Source organism: Prosopis cineraria, unplaced genomic scaffold (assembly GCF_029017545.1).
Source record: "Prosopis cineraria cultivar Desert tree isolate PC_DT_omini unplaced genomic scaffold, ASM2901754v1 PC13, whole genome shotgun sequence".
Classification (NCBI taxonomy): domain Eukaryota; kingdom Viridiplantae; phylum Streptophyta; class Magnoliopsida; order Fabales; family Fabaceae; genus Prosopis; species Prosopis cineraria.
This window is the reverse complement of record NW_026555344.1, coordinates 29,222,339-29,238,966: the sequence shown is the minus strand read 5'-3', so window position 1 is coordinate 29,238,966 and position 16,628 is coordinate 29,222,339. Positions and strand designations below refer to the sequence as shown.

Genomic DNA, 16,628 nt, shown 5'->3' with positions numbered 1-16,628 from the left:
TGACTACTTCACAGATTCTGGCAATGAAATGTATGGCATATGGCTTGCAAAGAGCCTTGGTGATGGGAACAAGCTCAGATCGGGGATGTTTTGATGGATGTAGAGATTGATCTATAAAATGGGTACAAGATCATGAGGGTTTGCAGTGAAGAGAAGGCGAGGGCGAGATTGGTTCTTATCAAGATTTGGATTTGGGTGATGGATCTTGCGATTGAGAATCGCATAGGCCAGGGTTTTGAGCCAAGTGGTGTCAAATTTTGGTAGAGGAACAAGAATTACTCCTTCCATTAAAAAATGTAAGACATTTTTTGAAAAGTTAGATATTTAAAAATATAAGACATTTTTAGTCTTTTGAGGTATAATCATTACCTTTTTTCAAAAGTGCCCCTATTGTTAATGGCTTTATATTTATTATAGGGTGTTTAATAGGGGTAAATATAAAAGATAGGGTTAGTTTGAAAATAAGTAACTACTTTATTAAGGGTGAAATTCGATTAAAAATGCCTTATATTTTTTAACAAAGAGAGTATGTCAAAGTCATGAGCTTTGAAGTGTTTTTGGCTATTAAGGATCCCTTGCATTTGTTTCGTGGTATGCCAGAAACCATTATATTGATGGATGGTAAGTGGTTGCCAAAATGTATCGCAAGGTAAGGTGGCAATGAGTTCCTTGTTTTCCTGGGTAAATTCGACTTTCCGGAGATAATTGGGGAACATTGGAGGGATCAGAGTTTGCCGCCATGGTTATAGTGAGATCCAACACTTGAAATCAATGATGAAGTCATATATATATATATATATATACATGGAAAAATCAAAAGCATGGATATGTTCTACAGTGGCAACGACAGAGGTAATGGAGAGGTGAAGGCGTGGTGCTCAGCCTTAGCGCCAACTCTATCCGTCTATCGTATCTTTATTAATATTGACAACCACGTGGCCTATCGATATTGAAAGAAGGTATGGATTAAATCTAGAATTTTAAATTAAATATAATCATGTTAGAACAAAAGTTGCATAAATGATCGGCAAGACATGGTCACCATGTCGGAAGCGCAATTTCTGAGAATAATGACTGATGACTTTAAATATTAAAGGTGCGTGTAATTTTACTCCTCCATTATCTAATGCTACCTCGTGCTAATATTAAAAAAAGTATATTCCCTCTTGTTCCTGTTGTAAGACACCTCTAGTTACCTCACTAGAATTAATGAAATATGATTAAGTCATTAATTTTGTCTAAAAAAAGAATGAACTTATAATTTAGCCCATATTTAAATGGAAAAGTTTTAAAAGAAAATTTTCAATAAAGACCCCTTGATCATATATAATTAAAAAGTGAACCTCAAAAATTCTAAATTTTCACTGCAGTTCAAGGGCTCTGAATTGAAATTAAAATGGAGAGTAAAATGGCAAAAGTAACCCTACTTCAATTGTTAACTCTGTGACTTGTTCATTCTTCTACGAAATGTTGTTAATTATATTTAGTCAAGGGGCCTTTATTGAAATTTTTTCTATTTTAAATATACATTACATTCACTCTCATAATTAATGAGTTTAAATAAGAATAATATTAAAAAAATTAATTAATAATCTACCAAATGCTTGTATTGAAGGTGGTCATCAATTTCAACTATAAGATGCCACATATAATAAAGACCGGAGGGAGTATAAACTACTAAAGCATCAAAAGCGATCTGTTATGTATAAATTAGTTTTTCGTTTTACTTTCTATACGACTTTCTATATAATATCAAAATATTTTAACCCTAGGCAAGTAATTATAATTATTATAATTATATTATAATTTATAATTATACCTAAATGGTGTCACGCCCTGAAAAATTATACTTGTATGTTGGTAAGTTTCATATAGCTACGTATGAGTAATTACCCTTTGAAATAAATCAAAAAGAATTTAAGGACCAATTAGAAGACCATCCATTTTAAATGATAAGTTATAGGGACTAAAATGAAAAGAAAAGTTTTGGGACTAAAGTTTTACTTTTTACTCTAATGTGAATCATTAGGCACTTCATTGAGAAATAAAAATTATTCAAAAATTCCACAGATGGATGACCATAGGATCTATTGACATATATCTCTGGATTGTACAATTACATTAAGGAAATATATAGATAAATTAAAGAAAGAATTTTGAAACTTATCTGTCATCAATTTTACCTTAAAAGTTGCCTAGGGTACTTAGCAGACAGTTGTTTGTAACTAGGTAACACTTTAGCTAACCTCATATTTTATCCCATTTAGTTTAGAAATTTTAATAATATTATTATGTATAGTTATTAGATTAAGAAAGATGATTTAAGTATTAATTAGGTTGTATTACTGTCTTATTGTCCTTGCAATGTTATTAATCTAACTAATTCCCTTTTTTAAAAAAATAATTTTAATTAAGATCAGTCAGCCAACAATATTAATGATAAAAGAGATTAATCCAACTAGGAAACACAATAACTACCACCAATCCTACTTTCAAGCATTTAAATATCAATAGTAAACATTTTATTGGCGTTTAGTTTTAAATTGCCGTCTTCCCAATTTTGTTAGGTAATGCATGTTCCTTCTTTTCTACTCGGTTAGTTTAAACAATAATTTTTCGAGGAGTAGCTTAGCTGTCATGCCCACATTAAAAGGTCGCAGAGGGCTTATTAGGTGGCACAGTTAGGGAAGCGGCTGGCAAATTAGAGGATTGGCGTGCCACATCAATGATGTATAACCCACCAATGAATGACTCATCTCTTTGAAAGTTGACGTGTCACATGAAGGAGTAATCTTCCCATAATGACTCAGAAATTAAAGTAACTTAACAAATTTATAATTGAATAATTTTGTGATTTTATTAAAGTTTGGAGCAGATTTAACTGCATGAATTAGCAGGTCAGTGGTGGGTTTTCTTATTCTTAGTTTGTATATAGAGGGTCCGTGTTCGAAACCCAGGGTGCAGAGAGGGAAATTTAATTTAATATTTTGCCACGGCCTCTTGAAATTACCATTTCGGTCCGTTTCATACCGAGAGGGCAAGAGTGAGAGACCTTCGATCCTTCATTCTTTCTCTTCCACCATTCTTTTTGATTTGTTGCCAGTGTGTGTGAATCGACCGTCCGCTACTGCAGGGTGTCACGGCTGCCGGATACTTCTTCTTTCTCTTGCTGTGCTGCATCGATCACTAAAGATCTTCTTCCCCTCTTCTGTTTGACGCTGCTGTGTTGATGTGACTGTGGGAGGGCCGATTCTCCATTTTCTTCTATGATGTGTGGGTTGTGTGTGGTAAGCTCGAAACTCCTCTTTTATTCTGCTTTTGTGTGAGTATCTGGGTAGGAAGCTTCGGTTCTTTATTCTTCCTTGTCTACTGTGCTGATTGGATGTGTGGAGTTGAAATTTCTTTTCCTTTCTAATGCTGTGACATTGAATATGGAAGAAAATTAATAGGCATTTTATAGCATTTTGTTAAATGTTACAAGGAGAACAAGATAATTTTAGATTCTGTTTTTCTTATATTTAAATAGATTCTTTGTAGAGACATGAGTTTGGGAAATATAATAAATTTATATGAATATTTAGGAATTGTCACACCCTAGTCCTAAGGGTGTGATCGACATGAAATATAAGATAGACTCATATTTCATAAGCCTTAATTAACTAGAAATTAAGCTAAAATATCAATATATAATTCATAAAGTTTGTAAAATCTTAAATATTTTATAGGAATTTTGGCAAAATCTTCCTTATAATTTGGACCTTCAAAATTTCTACAATAGCAAACCTGTCAGCCAATCCAACAAAGGAGACTATCCCACACTAGCAGTTTACATATTAGTAAAACAAAACTAGGTCTAATTAAGGCATACTGGAGCACTAAACTATAATTGTATAATATAATGTATATTTACATCAAACTAAATGTCAATATGTACTTACACTAACCAAAAGCAATAGTGCCTCTCAATGATTAGCAAGAGGTACAGGCTTAGCTATAATATATGAGACCAAAGAAATTTTTGAAGAGTAGTATTCCAATCAAAATTACAATTTAAAAAATTATGAAGATAGTAACTAGTAAATTTAATTCAAAATAACTCCATGAAATAATGAAACATATACTTAGATAATAGGTTTTCTCAATGATATACCCGTGAAATCAAAAAATGCTATTGGAATAACATAAATGTTTAAAATTTATACAGCTCATAAAATATAAAAATTTTCAATAATAGTACAATTCGATAAAATACTTTCAGAGAATTAATAGAGAAATGAAAATTTAAATTTAAATTTAGGAAGGCTTTATTAAAATGGATAACAAGCATGAACATACAGTCCACAAGAGTAAGTAACTAGTTAAACGTGGCTGAAAGCCACGAAACAAAAGCGGTAGGAGCCACAAATCAAGCATAAGCATGAAGCCTATGAAAACAAGCGTGAGTGCGATATTCACGAATAATCATCCCTCTATTCAACGTGCGTTGGCCATCGCATGGGGCTAGCACCTCCAATAAGCACCCTGCTAGCTAAATGTACCATAGCACGTCAAGAGCTAACGAAATAGCCATTAACATCTAGCATTTAAACTCAGTCCTTCTTAGTAAAATAATAACCGTCCCTCTATTCAACGTGCGTTGGCCATCGCATGGGGCTAGCACCTCCAATAAGCACCTTGCTAGCTAGATGTACCATGGCATGTCAAGAGCTAACGAAATAGCCATTAACATCTAGCATTCTAAACTCAGTCCTTCTTAGTAAAATCAAGCATGTATGAAGCAAGAAAATAATTTCAAGATGTTTTTTTTCAAATATTATTCAACATCATTTTCCTTTGTCCAAAATTATCATTGTTTCCTCCATACATGAATAATTGCATTAAATTTTTTTTATCAACATAGAATTCAGTAATTAAACTGCTTTAAAGAAAAATATATCATTATTTATCATATGTATGTTTCAACTATTACTTATCAACAATATAAACCATCAATAAAATCAAGACATTTTCTTTAATAAGACAACTGTTAGAAAAATAGGATTAACAATGATATTTGTACAATTTATAAAGGAATAATAGTAAAACTTAAATAAAGGATTTTATAAATACTTTATTAAAAGTTTATTTGGAACGCTACCCACTCATTTCCAAGTATCTCTATGGTTTTGCCCCTTTTTAAGCTTCTCACTTATATTTTGATAGTGCCACTAATTAATCACTTAATCAAACAAACCAACAAGCTAATAATACTAAACTTCACAAACTACAACTCAATCTATTTATGCTTTGTTTAAATATCCACAAAATTTTCTAAAACCTTATTTGTTCTTAAATCAACTGTCTCAAACTATGCTCTTTTCAAATTCTTTAAATCTGATAATAATAACCTCTATAATTTCCTTTAACATAAAACATAAGAAGCCAAGTTAAACTCATGCCTTTTTAAAACTTCACAATGTGCTATAAGCTACAAGTTCTTTTAATCTTTTCCTTTTCAAATATTTCAACTAATAACATTGTGAGTGTATCAAGGTTCAATTTGCAATAAGCATTCAATAAGGTCTCTAATATTTCCCCCAGTCCAATTCCAATCCTTTCTTAAAAATTTTAATAAGTACTTTAAGCACATTCCAGGTTAAATTAAGGAACCAGCATCTTGATTTAAAACAGACAATGACACTTTCATATCCAAATATAAATTCTTAAAATTTTCTCATTATCAATATAAACTTTTAAACCAGAATATAAATTTCCTCTTTCTCTGTTAATGAATTCTAATTTAATTATATTAATCAATTAACACCTTACTCTTCTCTTAGGCATTTAAGCAACCATCTTGTGAGCATTTAAATATTACAAGTCCAAATTTCATTAGTACCAATTTCTATTCGTCATTTAATTCTTGAGTCAAACTCCACCACTCTACTCAAACATCATCAATAATGCAAAACATTTCAAATAAATCCTAATCAAGTCTCTGAATCACATTTAGTAAAAGATTAAAATAAACAACCAAAAGCTTGAAATTTCCAATAGGTATTACACTTGCACATGTTCTTCCAAAATAAAAATGAAAATTTAACAACATCCATTCTCTCATTCTTCTCTCAAACATTTTTAGAATACCTTGAGGGCATTTTCCATTAACAAAGTCATAAGCCAAGCATCCAAGAAATTTCAACAACATCTAAGATTTAATTCCATAATTAAATTTTAGCTCAACCTCTTAATTAAATAACTTCTAGAACTAACCAAAGCAATACCCTAATCCTTCCTAAAAATGCAACAGCATCAATGAAAAACAAGGACTATATCAATCGACTAGAGGAGGGAAAAGATGATTCGGTGCTGTTATAGAACTTGAAAAGGAAGGAGAAAACCAACCACTCACCTCAAACGAAATAGTAGTAGCCACCCCTATGAATCAGCCCATGATGACCGACGCTGCAGAAGAAGAAGAAAAGATCTTCAGCGTGCTATACAAAAGAGAAGGAGGAAGACCAACAATTTTTTTTACCAGCAAAAGAAGGAATCAAGCTACCATATGCACTCGAGAAACTTTCTACAGTTGAGGAGGATGAAAAATTAAAAGATGAAGACACACACAACCCCTACCTCCGTCGGTCACAAATCAGAGAAGAAATAGGGAAGAGATCCAGCCTCTCAACTTGATAGAAAGGGACGGATGGCAAAGGGGGAAAGGAACAAACGACTTACTAGTAGTGGGGAGACGAACACATGACGACAAGGGTGAAGCCAGTGAGAGTAAATGGAAGAAAAATAGAGAAAATACGAGCTAGCTCTCTCTCACTCTGTTTTGCATAATGACTTACAAAGAAGAGGAGGAATTTGGATAAAGAAGACCATGGGAAAATTACAAAATAATACCCATTTGTTTCTTTTTTTATAATATTTTTATAACAAGAAGCAAGGGGCACTTTAGTAATTTCTTATATAAAAGAAAATAAAACTAACCTTTGGCTTAAGTAAGATTTGAACTCTAAACTTTCATCTAAGTGACAAGTATAAACTCCACTTGGCCAATACTCCTCATGTGCTATAAATTAAATTAATTAAAATATTAATAGGAAAGGAAAATCATTTAATTTAAATTTTTGGGTCATTTAATTATGTTTCTTCTTTAAGTCTATATGTAGTAAAGTAATTGACCCAACAAAATTGTCAAGATTGTAAAGCCGAATTGTCTTAATTTTGCATGAACTTGAGATGTATTTTTCGCCCGCATTCTTTAACATAATGGTACACCTAACTATTCACCTGGTTAGAGAGATACAAATGTGTAGCCTAATTTTCTTCATATGGTTGAGGGTTACATGAAGATACTAAAGGGGCATGTGAAAAATCAAAATCAACTTGAAGATTGCATTGTTGAATGATACATTTGTGAGGAGGTAGTTGAATTTTATAATGAGTACTTATTAAATGTCAACCATATTAGGCTTCCAACTTCTCAACATGATGGTAAAACTGATAGGGAAGGAATTGGCACAGAAACCAAATAAAAAGAGAAAATTTTTATTTTTATTTCAAGTCTGAACTGCCTCTTACAGCAAAGCTAGTTCTATTTATAGTGCTAGGACTCTGAACGAAACAGGCAAGCAACTAAGATGTTACAAGCGTAAATGCTAGATGTTTTGCTAGCTTAATGAAGGTGTAAATGGAACAACCTTTTCGCTTCATTTCTGTAGCTCTCATGCGTCAGTTTTTATGTCTGTTTCAATCCGTTTCATCCTCCCCGAGTTCAGTAGAACTCGCCCTCGAGTCATATTCAACATCATGATCAATGTAAGGAGATAGATTAGTAACATTAAAGGTGGCAAATACACCATAAGAACCAGGTAATTCCACCTTGTAAGTATTGTTGTTGATCTTTTGCACTATCTCGAATGGACCATTAGCTCTTAGGGACAACTTGGTGTTTGGCTGTTTAGAAATCATTCCTTTCGTAGATATATCCAAACTAAGTCTCCTACCTTAAAAGTCTAATATTTTCTATGCTTGTCACGTTGAGCCTTGTATCTCAAATTCTGCTTTTAGATTTGCTCGCGGACTTGCTCATGCAACTTCTTAATTTCCTTAACCCTTTAGTTAGCATCAGATCTATATTGCTGCTTATCAAGTGAAAGGGTCAAGTCTAGTGAACTAAGGGGACGCACTAGTGCAAAAACATATTTCGCGACATTTGAAAACCACCTTTCGCGACACAAGAAGCGGTGTAGTAGAAACGGGTGTAGTTGTAAGTTTACAGCTTTCGCGATGGTTAGATGGAGTAATGTAGAGAAAAATATAAACTTTTTGTGACAGTTATAATAACAACTGTCATGAAATGATGTCTGAGAAGGACAAATCAACGGACCTTTTCGCAACAGTTGTCACACTGTCGCAAAAAGTGGACATTTTCGCGACAGTTGTCACACAATTGTCGTAAAAAGTGTGGCTTTTCGCGACACTTGTTACCACAACTATGGCGAAAAGTGTTATTTTTCACGACAGTTTAATACACAACTGTCGAGAAAAGTAACATTTTACCACAATTTTACATACAACTGTCACGGTATATATCTTTTTAAAAAAACGCGTATTTTGTATGCTTTAAATCCCTTACTTACAAAAGCCTGCATTTAAACATAAACAACATTCCAAAGACAATTTCAAATATATCCATTAAAATTTCTACATATCCAATAGAATCATCTATCCAATTATCTACTCTAACTTATCAATTCTAAAAAGTAAGTAGACCACATATTCCGTATATGCCTCAGCTCTTGTCTGGAAAATGGCTCTAAACTGTTATAATGCTGCATATCAATAAAAATATGTGCATGCATATTAATTCAAGTATAGGTAAAGTGTAAAATATAAATTACTTTTAACAAATTATTACCTTATCAAATGAGTGGGTAATGCCTTGAGTGATGATTTTGTACATGAAAATCATCACATAATAACCACACTCGACACTTCCTGGTTGTCGAGCACACTGTAAAAAAAATTAAAATCAATTTAATTCATCAAATCAATATTATAATCTTTATTCTAATTTGAAAAAGAATTTAAAATACTTACTTGTATACGCACCCACTTGATTTCATTTTTTTTTCTTGTCAACTATATCCCCCATCCTCCAATAACGATGTAAAGATCTATTTTTCAAATATAAACACTTAGAATATATTAAAAAGATGCTAATAATATCACAAAATAATTATTTAAAAAACTTACGATTCAAACAATGACTTCATATTGTCGCTTACTTCCCATTGTAATGAACAAAACCAATATATAGTATTTTCACGGGGACAGATAATAGGAAGCATCCAATGATTGCTACAAAATATTAGTTTATATTAATATCACATAATTATACAAATATTTTATAAATAGAGAGATGAATAGGATGTTTGATACCTTTCAACAATTGGTGCAAAAAAACACCTCTTCTTTAGCTTATTCATCGCACTTCCAATATAAGATGCTTTTTGATTCAATTTCCCAACTGATGTTAAGAGTGGGGATAAGAATCCATAATAACGAATGACATCAAGTTGGATGCACATTTTGTGGAGGAACCTTTAATAATAACAAAAATATTAACAATAAATAAAAGTAAGAAATATTAAATTAGAAATAAAAATAAACACTTACATGATAAAAACTTGTATTATTGATACTCCAACCACTCCATAATAACGAGAGCATTAATATCATTTCTGGTGACTTGAAAGGTAATATCCTTCCCAACAATGTCTTCACTTACTTGTATTTCATCAGTAAATTCATTCATATCAACAATCATGGAAGCTAACTGTTTCAAGTCATCTCGAATCGGTTGGGGATTGGAACCCAGTGATTCTTTTGATTGTTGAAGTTCCTAATTAATATATAATCAAAATGAGAAATATCTACCATATTAATTAAGAAATATTGAAAATTATAAAGTTTTCATACCTCTTCAGTAACTTGTTGAACAAGCCTTCTCAACTAAATAATAAAAGTTTGTTGAGCTTGTCCTACTGTTTGCACCTCCTCAGTAGGAAATAACACAGGAGCATTAGCATCCACGACCACTTCAACAATTATCTTTACTTGATTATCTTGTAACTTCTGGTGGTAGGCTATAGTTGAATAGTTACACAATTTTCCATATGCAACTATACGTTTTACAGGATCTTCCAAATAAATTATGCACGGCAATCCTTGATCTGAAAAGTTAGGATCATACTCTGGTTGTGGAACACCACCAAATTTTTATGCTTGTTGAGATTGCATATGCATGGAACTGATCATTGATTGCATTTCCATCATCAAACTTGATTTGCATTCCGCTATCATCTTTTCCACTTGGTGTATTGGCACACTATTAGAGGGTGGTGGTCTAAAATATTGTCTTATACCCACACCTTTTGGAACTCCCCTAACACGGTCGGGATGTTCTTCACTCCCTAAGGCTGTGGTCAGTATATCCTTCCTGCCAGTAGATGTAAAGGTACCCTGAGAGGCTGCTTCTGTAAGAGAATCCTAAAATATGCAAGCAAGCAATGCAATTAGTATATTTAAATCTTATAATCTAGATGTTAACTATTAAAATACTTACAATCTTCGCAGCCACTTCTCTAGCTTCACTAGAAATAAACTCTCCCTTTTTATTCATTCGCCCTCTCTTCCACGCTTCAGCACGACTAATAGGAGATGGAGGGGAAATATCTCTAATATCATCAACCCCTACTGCTTGTTTTTTAGCTTCCCACTTCTCCTGAAGCATTATATCATAAACATGTTTATATCCTCCTCGAGACATGGTATGATTGTATGGGTTTTTCTTACAACGCTCTTGACCCTTTTTACTTTTTTCCTATTAAAAAACACAATAAGAAATATTTATTAATAATAAAAATTTAATAAGAACAATTGAATATTTATTTTTCTTTAACTTACCAAAAATTTAGGATCATATCTACTTTCAACAAATTTTATCCATGTCTCATAATCAATGAAAGGATACTTATCCCATGGTTGTTGTTTGTTGGTATCATAGTCACTACCATCTTCATTTTCACTGTCAACCTTAGGAAACACATAATCTCTTGTAAGTTTGGATTTGAAATCCCTCCATCGGCTTGCAGCATATGAAAGCCACTTGTGCTTGAAAGTGTCAGGTATGTCATAAGTAATCTGTAAAATAACAAATGCTAACAATGAATTTAGTAACAACAAATAATTCGATATAATAAAAAATAATAACTTTAAAAAGCAAAGATGAATTTATTAACAATTAGAAATGTACCCGTATAGTGTCCCAAACTTCATCTCTTTCACTTTCTTTTACATTATCCCATTCATCCTCCAGGATGCTAATCTTTTGATGCGCTACAAGTCCAACGTAACTTTTAAAAAGATTTCCTTTTTTCCTATGAGTTGGCTCACCTGTCTCATCAAAATCAAGGTGAATCTTCCCATCAATTTGGGCTAACTTAGTAAGTCGTGTGGTTCCTCTTCTACTTTTTTTGGGCTTGTCTTTGTTAGTGCAAGTGCTTGATACATTCTCCATATTTCTCCTAAAACAAACAAGATAATAAAGTTAGTATAATATAATAAATTTAATTAAACTATTTAAAAATAAAAGCATAAACCTTTATAATGCTATTCTAATACTATAATATTAATTACCATTATAATTGTATTTTAATTTTCCATAAACCTTCATCATGATCAGTTCTCACATCATATACATTATCTTCTTCATCTTCAACATCTAACACAGGCTGCGCTGGCATAAAAGGTGGGATCTCATCAATATCAAAACTTGATTCATCATTATCACCATGAGTAAGGAGACTTTTTCCCAATAGAACCACAGACAATCTTTTATCTGTTGGATCAATGACATAAAAAACTTGTCTTGCATGAGTAGCCATAATAAAAGGTTCCTCCTTGTGACTGGCCTTATTAAGATCAACCAAAGTAAAACCTAGCCTGTCTGTTTGAACATATTTTCTATCAACCCACCTGCACTTGAAAATGGGAACCTTAAATTTGAAGTAATCAACTTCCCATATTTCATCAATGACTCCAAAGTATGACCTGGATGCTAGTGTTGGATTTTTATCTTTCGAACTAGAAAAATATGTTGCTTCGGCTATTACCGTCACCCCACTATTTTGCATGGTGCTATTGTCATCTTGATCTTTTGTATATAATGAATACCCATTAATATCATATCCACTCCAAGTTTTGACATTAATATTAGGACCATTAGCTAACCATCTTAATGTATCAGAAACATTGGACTTTCCACGATCTTCCTTTACCTTTGCCCTAAACCAGAGTGGGAAACATTTGTTGTGCTCATTTAGCAACCATTTTTCGGTCTTTTTAGGATTCTGAACCTTTAATTCCTCTTGATGTGTGATTAAATAATCCTAAACTTCACTGGTGTTGTTCAAGATATACAAATGTGCTTGTTGCACTTCGTCGCATGTCATAGGCTTTACTTTCATCCCTCGTGTCCCTTGCCCTTCAATTCTCATATCCTCATGGCGAGTCTCTGGAACTCCAACAATTTTACTTCTGATAAATAATCGGTACAAAACTCAACAACCTCCTCAGCAACATATCTTTCAACAATAGAGGCCTCTGGACGATAGGGATTCTTCACATACCCTTTAAGAATTTTCATGTACCGCTCAAACAGATACATCCAACGCAAATAGACAGGGCCGCACAACTTTATTTCTCTCACCAAATGTACAATTAAGTGTACCATTATGTCAAAAAATGATGGAACAAAATACATTTCAAGTTAACATAAGGTAATAACAACATCATTTTGCAAGTCATCTAATTTCTCAGGATCAATGACTTTGCTACAAATTGCATTGAAGAAGACACATAATCTAATAATTGACTTTCTCACCTTTTCCTCTAGTATATCTCGAATTGCTACTGGTAGCAATTGTTGCATTAGTACATGGCAATCGTGAGACTTCAAACCAACTAATTTCAAATCTTTCATGGACACAAGTTTCTTGACGTTTGAAGAATATCCTTGTGGCACTTTAATACCATGTAGACACTCACAAAAACTTTTTTTCTCTCTTTTAGACAAAGTGTGTGGGGCTGGACTCATGTAAGTCCTCTTTTCTTCTACTCTTAGACCCAAGTTTGTTCGTATTCCCAGGTCAAGCAAGTCCATTCTTGCTTTAACTCCATCCTTGATCTTTCCCTTTATGTCTAACAATGTTCCAATTAGACTATCACAAACATTTTTTTCCACATGCATCACATCAAGATTGTGTCTCACCTCAAGGCTACTCCAATAGGGGAGATCAAAGAAGATAGACCTCTTCTTCCATGAATTATTTTGAGATTGTTTCTTCTGGCTCTTACCAAATTACATATTAATATCTTTCACTCGTTGATACACCAAGGTTGCAGTTAATGGCTTTGGAGGTTCATTATACTCTTGAGAGCCATTGAATTTCTTCTTCTGTCTGCGATAAGGGTGGTCTCGTCTCAGGAATCTTCGGTGACCAAGATAGATTGTCTTCTTCCCATGTTTTAGTTGTTGATGGGATGTGTTCTCTTCACAAAGAGGGCATGCTTTATGCCCCTTAACACTGTATCCAGACAGATTTCCATATGCAGGAAATCATTTATCGTACAAAAAATCATTGCTCATACTTTGAAAGACTCATTCTTATATGAATCTAACACATCCATACCTACCTCCCACATCATCTTCAAATCTTCAATCAATGGAGCCAAGTAAATATCTATGTCATTTCCTGGTTGTTTAGGGCCTGAAATCATTAAAGACAGCATGATATATTTGCGTTTCATGCACAACCAAGGAGGGAGATTATAAATCACTAATAGAACAGGCCATAAGCTATGTTGACTGCTAAGATTTCCATAAGGATTCATCCCGTCTGTACAAAGTCCAAGCCTAAGATTTCTAGGCTCACTACCAAATTCAGGAAATAATCGATCAATTTCTTTCCATTGTGGCGAATCTGCCGGATGCCGAAGCATGCCATCAATTTTTCTCTCATCCGCATGCCATCTCAAGTTCTTTGCCTCATTTTCATTAGAGAATAACCTTTTAAATCTCAGTATTACTGGAAGATACCACAACACCTTTGCTGGAGGCCTCTTGGTAATCAAATCATTGTCACTACCATTCATCTCTTTTACTTTATAGCGTGATGCCCCATAGACTGGACACACATCCAACCCTTCAAAATCATTTCTATATAATATGCAGTCATTAGCGCAAGCATGTATCTTTTGATACCCCAACCCCATTGGACATAATATTTTTTTGCCTCATAGTAACTAATTGGAAGTTCACTACCTTCTGGAAGCATCTCTTTCAATAGTCTAAGCAACTGTGTGAAACTTTTATTACTCCACCCATATTTTGCTTTCAAGTTGAACAACTTCAACACAGCTGTTAATCGTGTATATTTTGTGCACCCTAGATACAAAGGCTTTTTCGAATCATGGCACAAGTTATCATATTTGTGTACTTTCTCAACACCTTCAACACCAATATCATTTAACATATCATCTATTCAATCAAACAAATCCATTTCATCATCCTCATCCTGTGGCACTACACTTCATTTTCTAGATTCTCCATGCAATACCCATTATGTATACGCTTTGTAGAAACCAAAACAAATTAGGTGATCCTTTATTTCTATAGGACTTCGTCGCAATCCATTCAAGCATTTAACACAAGGACAATAGAATAATCATTTATTATTAGGAACATTGTTCTTTGCAAATTTCAAAAATTGGTCTACCCCCCTCTCATATTCATCACTTGTCCACAAAGCATCTATCTAACTACGATTCATGATTACCTAATTAAAATATGAAAAACTATTTTATATTTTGAAATTAAAAAAAAATTGACAACATAATGGCTTATAAATTGATATTGCCTGGGCACAAAACCCTTATTTGACCAATTTCAACAAATGTCAATAGATAATCAACAATCATAGACTCTAATCCACAATCAATTCAAGCTTTTTTACACATTCAAGCTATCAAATAATTATCAAATTAAAATATGAGCAATTATTTTAAACAAATGATCAATAATTACCTAATTAAAATATGAATTATGCTTAAAAATTTTATATCAAATTTATATTAAAAATAAAAGTAAATAAAAAATATAACAATTTAAAAATGTATGAAAAAATATATGAAAAATAAAAAAATTAATTTAATAAAAAATATATGAAAAAATTTAATCTAATAACCCTTATTTGACCAATTTCAACAAATGTCAATAGATAATCAACAATTATAGACTCTAATTCACAATCAATTCAAGCTTTTTCACACATCCAAGCTATCAAATAATTATCAAATTAAAATATGAGCAATTATTTTAAATGAATGATCAATAATTACCTAATTAAAATATTAATTATGCTTAAAAATTTTATATCAAATTTATATTAAAAATAAAAGTAAATAAAAAATATAACAAGTTAAAAGTGTATGAAAAAATATATGAAAAATAAAAAAATTAATTTAATAAAAAATATATGAAAAAATTTAATCTAATAAAAAATTTATATCAAGTTAAAAATTACGCATATAAATTTTACATCAAATTTCTATTAAAAATAAATAATTAATTTGATAAAAAAATATAAAGGAAAAGGCGGAATATAATAATGCGTGTAAACAATTATTCATAAAAATTTTAATATATTAAAAATAAATAATTAGTGCAATAAAAAATATGAGTAAAAAAAACTTAGTTAAATGTATTGGGAGAAAAACATGAAAAAGAAATTAAAAGAAATAAATGGCTAAACATGCGAGAGCTTACCTGGATTAATGCACCAAGCTGGAGGCTGAAGAAAGATTAATGACAGTCACCGGCGAGCTAAAGGCGGACAGGAGAAGCTGAAGGGTAGAGAGGAGGAGCTAAGGGTGGAGAGAAAGAAGCTGAAAGATGAGGATGAGCTGAAGGCGAAGGGCGAAGAAGCAGCTGGAGCTACGACAGAGCTGACGGCAGAGGGAGACGAAGGCGAGCTGAAGGCATGAGCTGAAGGAAAGGCAGGAAAGGCACGAGAGCGAGCTGAAGGGTGCGAGACAGAGCTGAAGGTTTTACAAAAATGAGAAAAAGATTTGAAGGGCGCGAGACAGAACAAAAACGAGGCAACATATAACGACAGGTTTAATGAAACCTGTCGTTATATGTAACCTTATAACGACAGGTCATTAAACCTGTCGTTATAACCTTACATATAACGACAGGTTTCATTAAACCTGTCGTTATATGATGTTCACGTTTTTTGCAAATTTGCTGCTGCTGCTGTCGTTTTGGAACTCGTGCATTGACATAACAATTCCGAATCAGCTGCCTTCTGAAAAATCTCACTAACAGTGTAAATAATATAATAAATATTATCATCAATTATATAATAATAAATAGTTAAAATTATATTATCACATATATTAATATAAAATAAATTATATCTTATAATATTTATCTAAAGTTATTATTAATAATATTATTTATATTAAAACTAAGGAAATATGGACTATATTAACGACAGTTTTCAATAAACCTG

At 32.4% G+C, this 16,628-nt stretch overlaps 1 long non-coding RNA gene across 1 annotated transcript; it reads right to left on the bottom strand.

Moving 5' to 3' along the window:
• Positions 1–2,923: 2,923 nt before the first annotated feature.
• Positions 2,924–6,841, bottom strand: LOC129290371 (uncharacterized). Its single transcript, XR_008588337.1, has 3 exons — positions 6,616–6,841; positions 6,392–6,444; positions 2,924–3,417 (listed from the first exon to the last, which is right to left on the bottom strand). It is a non-coding gene; the product is annotated as an uncharacterized LOC129290371 (long non-coding RNA).
• Between the last annotated feature and the right edge of the window lie 9,787 nt (positions 6,842–16,628).